This window comes from Ixodes scapularis, unplaced genomic scaffold (assembly GCF_016920785.2).
Source record: "Ixodes scapularis isolate PalLabHiFi unplaced genomic scaffold, ASM1692078v2 ptg001348l_1__unscaffolded, whole genome shotgun sequence".
Lineage (NCBI taxonomy): Eukaryota > Metazoa > Arthropoda > Arachnida > Ixodida > Ixodidae > Ixodes > Ixodes scapularis.
Window position 1 is genome coordinate 28,470 of NW_024610139.1, and position 12,458 is coordinate 40,927.

The window sequence follows — 12,458 nt, forward strand, 5'->3', positions numbered from 1 at the left end:
TTGAGTATGTTCAATCTTCAACCAACTATGCCGCGCGCAAGTTGGTCTGCTTCTTTTGCAGGGGTTCCGGCGACCTCAGAACGCCGAGCTCTTATTGGCTCCGTTTGAAAGGACAGTGAGTAGACCTCGAGGCAGCTAACATGGACGTCTACCCAGTATCCTTCCATCAGAGCCGATCGGAGCTCGGCATTCTGACGTCACTGCAACCCCCGCACAAGAAACAGACCAACTTGCGCTTCGCATAATGAATCGTATAAAGAAAGTCCCCGTTACCAGTACACAACTCGTTTTAAGGCTGTTAGGTCGATAACTAATTTTTAGAGCGCAGCTCCTAGGCGCCCGTTTCCGGGTTAAACAGCGTAATTACGCGTTACATTATGGGACGTTTTCCATAATGACGTCGCACGTGACGTTACGTGTAACGTCACTAGGGTGACGTCACAAGGGTCACAAGGTTGACGTCACACGGATATACCTTCCCCTCCGTACCCTCCCCTTCTCCTCCTCAAGAGCTGCGCTCTAATTCGGCATTACGAAGCATTGTAAACGTGTTTCACTTTTTTTTTTTAATCAAAACTGACCGAGGCCTTGTTTTATTGTAGATAGCAGTCAGTGATATTAGCCGTCTTGATGAAGCATCTGCAGTTTTTTTTCTCATTACTTTACCGCTGGCGTCCTTTGGTATCGCGTCAACGAATTTCACGCCCCCATGAAGGTGCATGTAGGTTCCAAGTTGGCCTGGGAAGAGATGGAAGAGCTCAGCATAATAAGTACACAGGTGACACTTTCTAGAACAAAGATGAATATACAAACCGTTAATTACAACTTTAAAAAAATCTGAACGCTTTTTAGGCACTGTCGGGTAAAGTACATCTAAAAAGTTCTTAAAGTGCGAAGTAAATTAGAGGTCGTGTACTTCAATAAATGTAGTAAGTACACCGGGCACCTTGTACTGGAAGTAAAGTACTATAAATATAATGTACTTTCAAAGTTGAATGCAAGTACTTTTTAACAAAACCTTTCATGATAGCATTTCATTCCCCCATGCCAAGCTTTTTTTTTTTTACTGGAATGCATTGTTTTATGTAAAACGAGGTGCATCAGTGATTTTCGGAAATGACGGCGAATATTGGATAAAGTTGCCACAGAGTAGTTTATTTAGTCTCGCTGACGAACTATTTAACACAAGCAACTTATAATGCACGTATTTGTATCGGTCATATACCCGCCATTACTTCACTCGGATAAATGACCAGATGAATATCTCGAAAGATGATAGCGCATTTTCAAATGACAATATGTTTTTTTTTTTTTTTTTTCAAATTTGGGCAGTATACTTTGAAGTACTTTCCACGGAAAGTACTAGAGAATAATACTTTTAAGTTGAGTACCAGTGCACACACTCAGAAAACGTACTTCAAGTAAAGGACAAGTTTTCTGAACCTGCTCGAAGTGGTACATTAAGTACAATGCACTCGAAGAACTTCCCAATTAAACTGTGATCGGGCTTAAAAAAGTGCGCATAATTAAACCAACAAACTGAGGGCAATTAAACTTCTAAAAAAGGTGCCTTTAGGTGTTGCATTGTATGCCATGTTGCAGCAGGCGAGCTAGTGGTGTTACCGAAACGATAAAAAAGAACGGGACACCACGAGCAACCAGATTCGGTGACCGAGCAGGCCGGCGGCTACATCGAATGATGTCCACTACAGTTTCCTTTCTTTTGTAAATATTGTACACACAATATGTTGGGTGCTATATTCCTGGTTCCAACATAATTGGTGACCCGGATGTCGGCGTTGATTTGGGGCCATACGAAACGGTTCGTTACCAGCTCTTGCGTTGCGCGAATGCCTGGGTGACAGAGGCAGTGAAGTGAGGAGCACACCACATGACGCAGTTGGCGTGGCACATACGCACTATTGAAGTATCACATGATACTTTGAGACTACGTATGTATATAATAGTATCACATACGTAGAACTAGGGACGTGCCGGTCTTCAACGTAAAGTCAATTTTCCGCTTAATTTAGCAGAGAACCTGATCCCGCTAAATTTAGCGGGCAATTGGAATTGGTGCATAGGTCACGTGAAGTCAATTTTTCGCTATATTTAGCGGGAATCCTGATTCCGCTAACTTTAGCAGAGAACCTGAATTGGTGCATAGGTCACGCCAAGGCAATTTCCCGCTAAATATAGAGGGGAACCTTATTCCACTAAATTTAGCGGGAGCCTGAATTCGTGCATAGGCCACGTGTGGTGGTCGATTTTCCGCTAAATTTAGCGGGGGACCTGATTCCGCTAAATTTAGCGTGGAACCTGAATTTGTGCATAGGTCACGTGTGGTCAATTTTCCTCTAAATTTAAAATGGAACCTGAAGTTGTGCATGTCAATTTTCCGCTAAATTTAACGGAAATATGACTGCATTAAAGATGACATACATAAACAGAAATCTGTGATTAGCTTAAAAATAATATCGCATTAAAATGGTAATGTTTTTGTTTTTTCTTTTTCGAGATTGCATATTTTTTAGTTTATTCCAACGCAGAGTTGTGCATTAAAAAAAAAAAAACGAGTTTTTGAAGATGTCGGTTTTAGATTAAAAAAAAGGGTCCCTGACATCTTTTGTGTGATCCCGTCTGTGTAGCATGAAGAGAGGTTGAACTAAATATTTTGTTTTCTCGACAACCTATTGTTCATAAAAGATTATATGGAGATGTTTTAGGCGGAAGCATTGGCGACGAGTTTGCAAAGGCTTCCCATCGAAAAAGAAACCCCGAACAGCTCAAATATTTCTATTTAGTTTTGCATTGAATTTTGCTGTGTGTAATTCTCCACTTCGTATGCTTAAATATGGTTCATGGTGCAAAATAAAAAATAAGAATAAAAGAAATGTCGAGATTGAGATTTACCTGCAACGAAGTTTTGGAGCTCTGCCTCGGTAATTTTGCTACAAGAATCCCTCAACACAACAAACGCCATGGCCGCTTCCTGGTATCGTGGATGAGGGACACCAATGACCACTGCCTCTTCGATTCCGTCGTGGCTGAGCAACACGCTTTCAATAGAGCAGGGCGCCACTGGGATGCCCATGCATCGAAAGAACTGGTTCATTCTTTCGACGTAGAAGAACTGACCGACTTCGTTGTAATAGCAGATGTCACCTGGAAATTAGCGTGTAGTCGTCATCTCTGGCTCAAAGTTCAGTTCACGAGCTGGTGTAAAGTAAAGCTAAATCAATAAGTAGGAGACGCACGCTCTCGGAAGATCAGCTGCTTACTTGACAAGGGTCGAAATATCCAAAGGAAAAAGAACGAGAAGGCGCGAAAACCTTTCATATACTCTGAGACAATCTTTCTTTGGCCATGCAGTCGAATGGTACGAAAGTGGGTGCTTGAGCAACGAGCCTTGAAGACAAGGCCTTTGTCCTCAAACGTCATCACTACGCGGAGTGCAAGTTCGTCTGCTTCTAGCGCTGGGGTTGCAGTGACGCCAGAAGGACGCCGAACTCTAATTGGTTCTGACGGAGGGATAGTGGGTAGACCTTAATACTAGCTGCCTTGAGGTCTACCCTCAAGGCTGCCAGCAGGGTGCCAATAAGAGCACGGCACTCTGACATCATGGCAACCCTTGTGCAAAAAGGAGACGAATTTGCGGTCCGCAGTGCTTTCACCCGTATCTTGCTATGGTGATTGATACACGCTTTGAGCAGCAGCCGTGGTGGTAGACGTTCAAGTGGGTGCATGGAAAGAGGTCTTTGAATATATGCTATGCAGCCGCCACGGAGCTTGTCTGCTGCAGTAATATCTCTAACTTTTAAATGCATACTACTACTACTACTACTACTACTACTAATAATAATAATAATGATAATAATGTTTATTTTACATTAAAAAAATTGCAGGAAAATTAGGGAAAAAGAAAGAAAAACTTCAAATTGAAGCTTGATGAGTTCTCAGATATATAGACATTTGGTAAGCAAACAGATCTTAATGAAAAGCAAACGCACACAAAAATACCGATTTACACAGTGAGCAAAGCAACATAAAAAATCGTTACAAGAAGAACAACCGCGCCAGAACAATAAGGAAAAATTATGTTCCATCGCACAATTTCGTAGATCTATACAGTATTAATGTTTTTAATGCGGTTTAAAAGCCGAGGAACCGATTTTTAAAGCCTTTGCAACTTATAATTCAATCTGAACTTAAGAATCCTTTAATATTCATTGCGACGGGTAAATTATAAGAAATATATTTTGTTTGATAGGACTATTTTGGTTTTAAAAAATTAGAGTTCCATTTTAACGTGCGAATTGCAACCGCGAAAGAGATCCGCTTGTTTTTCTCATAAAATACGTGTGAAAATTTTTAACTGAATCCTCAATGTGACAGGGCCTTAAGCGTTGGCAACCGCCTCGCGGGTGCGGTTCAACCGCCTGTGTAAACAGGCAGTTTTAGCAGACCGCGTCACTCCATTCTACCATGGCCACAGTACGACTCCTGACCCGCGCTACAGAGCATTCTTCGAAGTGACAGCGCGAGCTCGCAGTAGCAATGCCGCACGGCAACGCTATGCCAAAACTGCCTAACGCGGCATTAGGGCTTTCGTGTCCGCGGATGTACCCTCGATGGCGCCACTGCGTCACCTGACACTGAGACGCCATCAGACAGGTGCGCTGAATGCGTAGCATTTATGGGTACTCCCTGGGACGTCACGTGACAGCGACGTCACACCGTGGTGTCACCGTGATGTCCCGTAGCACCATGACGTCAAACGACGTCACACAGTCACGTGACAATGGCGGCTTTATATGTTCCCAAAACCCTCGCAACGTGCTATTCAGCGGTCTCCTTACTGTAACCGCAAAACGAGGGGTGCTAAGGATTTTTGGAAATGCAGAAGATAAACCCTAATTTTGACTGATTTATTCGCAAGAACAGTTGCCATCCTCTACCTGCTCGTACCCAACCATCGGGAGTAATTTTCTGCGATGTAGCTTCCGGGTGTCCGTAATAGCCCTTCATGGAACATGGCGTCTTCACTAGCACTTCTCCTTGTTCGGAAACGTACTTTGTCCAAGTACGTTTCCACTCTTCACATCAACAACCTGATGACAAGCCGATATCAATTGTGGCCAGCATATCGACACTGGAGAAACGATATCAATAATTGCGAGCTGAAATTGGACTATCCGCACACAATTTGTACTCATCACTAAATGAAGCCAAATTTACCTTAACTCGTACCATCGGGGATGGGAATCCAATGCCATACCAACTGGACGCGCCCCAAGGGGGTCTGCATATCCGTCCGACTTCCGTAGCTCCGTAAGTGTCTTTGACGATGGCCAGATCAAACGACCGTTCGATTTGCCTCAAAATTTGGGGCGTGACACAGAATAACAGTCGTTAGACTATCCACCTGAATTCCTCCCTTCTCAACCGCCTTGGCAAGCTGCAGAATCCAGTGTGCACTCCCGAACACCGTAGTCACCTGCGCCAAAGAGAGGGGAGAGCGATTCGGATCATGCGGTTGCGCAAAGGCTATTTCGGAGAAAGCTCGCTTACCGTAGCGGCGAAGTGAATTGTAAACACGCGGATCTAGGCGCACACTACTTTATTCACATTAGAATGTTTTGCGCTTCAGTGACGCCACTCATGACGTCGTCAGTGACGATGTGATGACGTCATAAGTCACGTCACTGATGACGTCATCAGTGACGATGACGCCCAGAAAGTTTCTAGTTGTTTATGTTTATATGTAGCATATGTTTATGTTCACTATTTAAAATGTAGTTTATTTTAGGTAATTATTTTGCTAATTCGCACACGTTTTTCTATTTCAAACCCTGAGGTTGGCCGTGGCTGAACGCTTGTTCCCGAAAAGGTTTCTTCTTCCTTTTATTTATTGTCAATCACCATATTTGCAGGATTTGTTGTTACTTATTCGGAGAGGCATTTGACATAAGGCCGCGGAATAGTCATTTAGCTCGTGATTCCTCCTTGGAGCGTGATTCATTACGCCTGTATATTCCTGTTTTGTGCAAACTGCTCGTTGTTCTTGCTGCTTGTAAAAATATATGTATACGTAGGAGCAGGTTGCTAAGATCCTCCGAATTCTATTTTTAGGTGTTCACCAGCGTCGTAAAAGTATTATAGCAACGCTTTTACTGTCTTATCCCCGGAACACGTAGAATAATCCATTAAAGCAAACACGTATTGCTCAGCTGGGTTTTATAACTCAGGATTGATTAAGGTAACTATTTAGAGAAAATGACGGGACATTTGTTGTTGTTTTTTCTTGTTTTTTTTTTAAATTAAAGTATTTACTGTGCACCCATTTTCAAGCTAAAGAGCAAACAAGATGGCGGCTCCAGGTTGCCATTGTCACTTCCAGCTGCTGAGGGTTGTCTGTGTTTTCTCTTGTGTTTTCCTATCGAGCCCGATTTAAGCAGCTGCAATGTTTAATTTACTTTTAAACAGTTAACATTTGTCCTAATTTACAACGGTCGATCATAATAAGATAGTCCCTCACACAATTTAATAAATAAATGTTTCATAGGAATCTGACTTCTGTGCACCAATGTCAAAACCATTATGGTGTTTTCGGGCACGCAATAAATAAATATCAATCAATCAATCAAAGTGACTACAAGACTGTTGTTTGTTGATGACTTCATGTTAATTAAAGAATGTCGATGCTAATAATAACCTCCAGGCCTGGCAGACTCGGCGTCCCTTTACGCCGATGAAAGACTCATCAACCAACGTTTCATACCTGATCTTCAACGACGTTTCATCGACATGGCTGCGATTTGCCAACAAAATATGTTTCATCGCGCGGAAAACAAGACAAAATTACTTGTGAGAGTTAGCTCACACATTCCTGCATATGGTGCACCGTACGCTTCGGAAAAATTTAGCTTTTTACGACAACACCAAAAACGATTTTACAAAAAAAAAAAGTAAAATCTCATAACCAACTGCAGGTTCCTTCCGAAACCGGAAAGCGTTTTTACAACGAGGTGCCCTAATGAGGGAAATCCGGAAGTCGCCAAAAAGGTGAACATGCAGTTGTGAATTAATACATATGAAACTATTTAGATCTCCTTAAATTTAGTTAGATCATTGTCTGCCCACATTGCTGCAATTTTAAATTGTTTAACTCAGTGTTATTTTGAAAACTTTTGTTTTTGTTTGCGACGTCTTTTTTTTTATATACAAACTGTTTATTAATTGCTGGTGAGGTACTAGCGGCTAAGAAATCGCGTGACACAATATCGCGCAACCCTGTTAGCGTATGAAAATAGAATGGGCGTGTCTTAATACCTTGTATCTTCTCATTTCATCTACCATTTTGTCTGTATCCATAGATCTCGACAAAAAGACAGTTTTCGCTCCAGCGGTGGTGTCTCGCAGGTAAAACCGGAACGCCAAAGTCGATGCTATGGGTACGCAGGAAGCAACAACATCGTTGTCGCTGGGACCTTGACCTTGATGAGACCTTGACATTTTGAAGGAAAAAAAACGCACAAAAAAATGACGGTTTAAGAACTGATTCCGTTAAACGACTGTTGATACAACACCATCACGTCCCAGTTTACGCGTTTCCTCTACTTACGCACCTACTCGACCCTTAATTGACGTCATGAAAGCCTGGTGGCGCTGCTATCGGCACTGGGCATGCGCAGTCGATTCATCTCACGGAAATGTGGGTTCTGCGCACGCGCAATGCCCACAGCTGGTGTGAGCGGACGCGGGTTTGTTTGTTCTTTGTGTATATTGTTTGTTGCGAACTGTGTAGTGTGCATGGTGTGCCAAAAGAAAATCTACAGGATTATCTTTTTTTTTTTATCACAATAACGCATTGCCGAACGCATGCATTCTCCCCTTAAACGTATCGCTATAGCTGTCGGAACCAGATGTCAAAGTTTTAGCACTAACCATTGTAGTAGTCAAAAGCTGTACGTGATTTCCTGAAATTCGCGAAGGAAGAATGGCTACCGGCAGAGCTTTCGAATTATAACATGCATCTGAATGGCCCCAGATGGCAAAAACGGGTGAAAATGGGCCCCCATTCTCGCAGCGATATTTTTAGAAAATCACTTATAACATATTTAAATAAAATAGCGGGTAGTGCTGGAGAACCTTTGTCGTGTAATTCGGACCGCTTGCGTTACGTTTTGGCGAAGAATAAGCCTTCGGATATGCGTTGTTTATTTGTGTGGTACTGCCATCTAGGGTGGCCAGACTAGCGTTTGAAGCGTGGCAGTCAGTGATTTCCCCAGACACACGCTGGGGGGGGGGGGGGGGGGGGGGGGGAGGTGTATACCCTTCCAACCCCCCCCCCCCCCCCCCCATTGTTTTTCTGAAGGCGCCCCCTTAATTCGCAACAACTCCTCTATTCTCAGTGCCCCTAATTTCAATTCATGGGGAAACCCCTGGTGGCAGCTTGCAAGCGTGAGTAGAGCGCACGCTCCGCCTATACCACCAAAAACATAAAACCTGCGCTTCCCCTCCCCTACGTTATCACTATAGTAGATGCACGCAGCGCCACGCAGCTTGCATCAGTATAATCGCTAGGGCACCAGCGTGTCTCGCAGCGTCTCTCAACGCGGCGACGCCAAAACGAACGCTCGTCTGCTAGTCTTGCGGCGTCTCTCATTGAGCTTCGGCGTGTTGGCCGCTTGGGGGCAGGTCGGGGGGATGTCGTCATGCGCAAGCCGTGTACTCTAGGTGGTAGTATTGGCTCCGCCCGGCAGGCGTATATGGAGCGCAAGCTTGTCTGCTTCTTGCACGGGGGTTGCGACGATGTCACAACGCCAAACCCTTATTGGCTGATTGAAAGAAAAAAAAATAGTGGGTACACTTTAAAGCATTTATGGCATCGAGGCCTACCCACTATCCTTTCAATCAAAGACAATCAGAGCTCTCCGTCGTTCTGACGTCACCGCAACTCATGCTTAAGAAGCAGACGACTTGCTCTTCGCATAGTGTGCTCGCCTCCAGTTACTCCACTTTCGAGCAAATAGTGCGTCGTCTGCCCTGCGACCCATAGCGACGGCTGTGCGATGTCGGTTCCAAGAGCGGACGAACGAAGCGAAGTTCGCTGCAGATAGAGCGGGACGATATCGTGAGTCAGCAAAACGCGCGCGCACAGAAGCACAGGAACGCAGCGCGTCGCATTCACTGTGCGCTATTGGTTTACTCGGTTATAGTAAGCGCGCAAAGGTGATTATTGCCATGACGATGCACTTTTTGGTGCTCTGCCTGATTGGCTGTATCGGATCGCGGCATCGGCGCTGCGGTAGGATTTAACGCGAAACGGAGTTATAGGGAGTAAACCTGCGAAAATTTCAATGGCCTTGGCGCCGACAACGTATGCGAAATAGAAACGACTCGACGTACGCAGCCTCGGCGCTTTTCCCTTTGAATTGAGAGGGATGGCTGCCGCCATCTATCGTCGTGGACAACTTTCGAAACGGCGGGGCAGCCGTTTCTGCTGCCTTGATGAATCCGGTGTCTCGGTGAGTCGGCGGTGGCCCTCTCCCTCGAAAGCAGCGCAACTCGCGGTGCTTTCTCTCGGAAGCGGGCTGTCCTCATCGATTACTAAGGAAGCATTTGGTGCTGTAGACGCGCTGTCTAGGGCAAATGAGCGGAGTAAAATGTATTAACCTATTTTTACATCCTGGCCCGTTTCTGCGAATACTTCCGAAAATTTCTAGAAGTATGGGCGAGAAAAAAAAATATTTTCAAGAACAAACCACGGTAAACGTCAGGAATTGCACAAAAAATACTTATTAGCAAACCAAAATTACCTAAAAGCTTAGTGACTGACTTTTTAAGAATGAAAACAAACACATGGTTCAAATTAGAAACTTGCTGACCGTCAGCGAAAACTTCTAAATAAGTTCATTTTAGGACTACTGGAAGCGTGTGGAAAACACGGGGGTGCCCTAAAGTTACCACTTGTGCAGGACGCTCACAAGGTCGGCGAAACAAAAACGCGAACGATAAGAATATCATCCGCGTTTTCAGATCGCCTGCTTCAGGAGTGGTAACTTTAGAGCAGCCCCGCGCCCCTACGAAGTCGTTCGAAAGTTGACAAATTTAGGGGTTTTTGATGACGCTCAGAACGTTTCTAATTAGAATCACATGTTTATTTTTACTAATTAAAAAATAAATTAGTTTATTATGGTAATGAAATCACTAATTAGTTTTTTTTTTATTATTGACGTTCGTAATGGCTGGCAGTTTGTTCCAGAAAATTCTTTCTTATTGTTTGTCAGAAAATTGTCTGCCAATTGTAGTACGACTCCGAGCGCGCATACATAAGTCCTAGAACTCACCCGGGCCGAGGTACCTGGGCCACGATGCTGTAGTGCGTGTGTTCAACGGCCTTCGGGCTACCTGTTGTTCCCGATGTGTACAACAGTACGACAGCTTCCTTCTTGACGTCGGCCACAGGGAATTCCTGGAAGGCCTCTTCGTTCAGTTTCTTGAAGTCGGACACGGAAACAAAACCAGGGGCGGTTCCTACGGAGAAGTAACCCTGAAAGCATTGAAGACGCGCGATAAGTTGCCACATCAAGTCCGGCTCGCTGAGAGACGTCGCGAATAAAGCGCTTTAGTCGCAAAACGGCTCCTTGTAAGACGCTCCAAGGCGCCCTGGCGACGATGGTGACGCCGGGTATAGGCGACGCTGCGTTAATCCACTAGTGGTGACGTATAAGGGGGAAAAGTTCCGGCCTTGACTTCTAGATGCTACTGGCGCATTACGCGACGAATGTCAGGCTTCACGCGTTGGGGTCTCCCTTTGTCGGGGCGCAGCAGAACCGCATTTAGGGGCAGTCTGGCCAGTGGATGTGGCGACGAAGGCGCTGGAGAGAAGAAAAGTGAAGGAAAGGGAGGAGAGCGCCGAGGAAACGAGAGGGAAAGGAGGGAGCAAAGAGGAGACGACCGCCATTTTGACGCAACGCTGTCGGCGCGGAGCAGTGTTGAGGCTACGCGTCGTCTGCTACGGGCTGAATTCTTTTTCGCCTGAATAAAAGATTGTGGCCAGACGTTTAGTAAACTTCTTTTCTCAGCTTCTTAACCCAACGAGGAATGACAGTATATTTTCTTGCTAGAGTCAGCGATATAAAAGGAAATAACCGAAATTTAGATGCCGATCCCAAGCATTCCACCGAGCGAATAAATGAAAATGGCGCCCCCCCCCCCCCCCCCCCCCCCCTGCTCAGCTGGGAGCAACCGGGAGTTTACGCGCATGCGCTCACGCCTCTCGCACTGCGCCGCGGTTTGACTGGCTCACTCGGGAGGGGAGTGTTACTGCGGCGAGATCACAGACTGGCCAAGCTCTTCCCATATACGGCTCTGAGGCCTAGTGGGGGACGGCGGTTGTATCACTGGGGGCACCTGTTAACCTACCCGGCACCACCGCTCACGCCGTTTCGCGACAACAGTCTGTGAATGGCTCATTAATATATATATATATATATATTCACCCACCTCCCTAAAGTTCCTCGATTAAGGCTTTGCAGGGCCGGCCCTGCACCATCAAGCGCCCTGGGCAAACTCTGGCCGTGGCGCCCCCTCCCCCCGGCCCTCCTTTCTTTTTTCTTACACGCCCCTATCTACTAGGTACGACACCACGTTGTTAGTAAACATTTGAGTAATGACCCAAAACGAGCGCTTTGTGAGACGAGAACAACATTCCAAAAACGAACGGCGATCGTGCTTAGAGCAACGTGTCGGGCGCCGTGTCCAAACAAATCGAAAAGCAAAAAAAAAAAAAAAAAGAAAAAAAGACTTAAAAGGTACGCGGCGGCGCCCCCCTTTTGTTGGCGCCCTGGGCGACCGCCCAGGTCACCCACCCTATAGGGCTGGCTTTGAGGCTTTGCTTAATAACAACAGCGTTTGATGTACCGACGCACTCTCCCATTGGTCCGTACTCGCGTTCCGTTTCCGGTTAGGAAGAACATGGCGGATTGGACTCGACTTCACTCTCGAGTGACGGTTTGGTACCTTGGCGTTCGAAAATTTACCCGCGTCCAGCGTTGCTCTGTCTGGATTGTCACGTGACATGACCCGCCGGAGTAACTCGGAAGATTTCGAACACTTGGTGGACGAGTCGGGAAGAACATGGCAGACTGCGCACTAGCAGACGACACGAGCGAGGGGAGAAGGGTGGGGCAGGAGGACTCGTCGCTACAACGTATGGCTTTATATGAGGACGTTAACCTGGACCTCTCGTACACGGCGCTTCGCGGCGCCCCGCCGGCAGCCCAAGCCTTACCGGCCCTCACTGCACCTCCGGATAGGACGACCCTTTGCGATGCAGCTCGGTGACCACAGCTCCTCGGCGGAGAAGAGGAGGGGCACTCGGGCGATACAAACCATCCGGTTATTAGAGAGTTTTAGTAGATCGTTCCCATGACTCCGATAACGATACCCGA

The 12,458-nt window shown here is 45.9% G+C and overlaps 1 pseudogene; it reads right to left on the minus strand.

The window, feature by feature from the left end:
- Window positions 1-2,786: 2,786 nt before the first annotated feature.
- LOC120848678 overlaps window positions 2,787-12,458 on the minus strand; it is a 53,271-nt pseudogene continuing 43,599 nt past the window's right edge.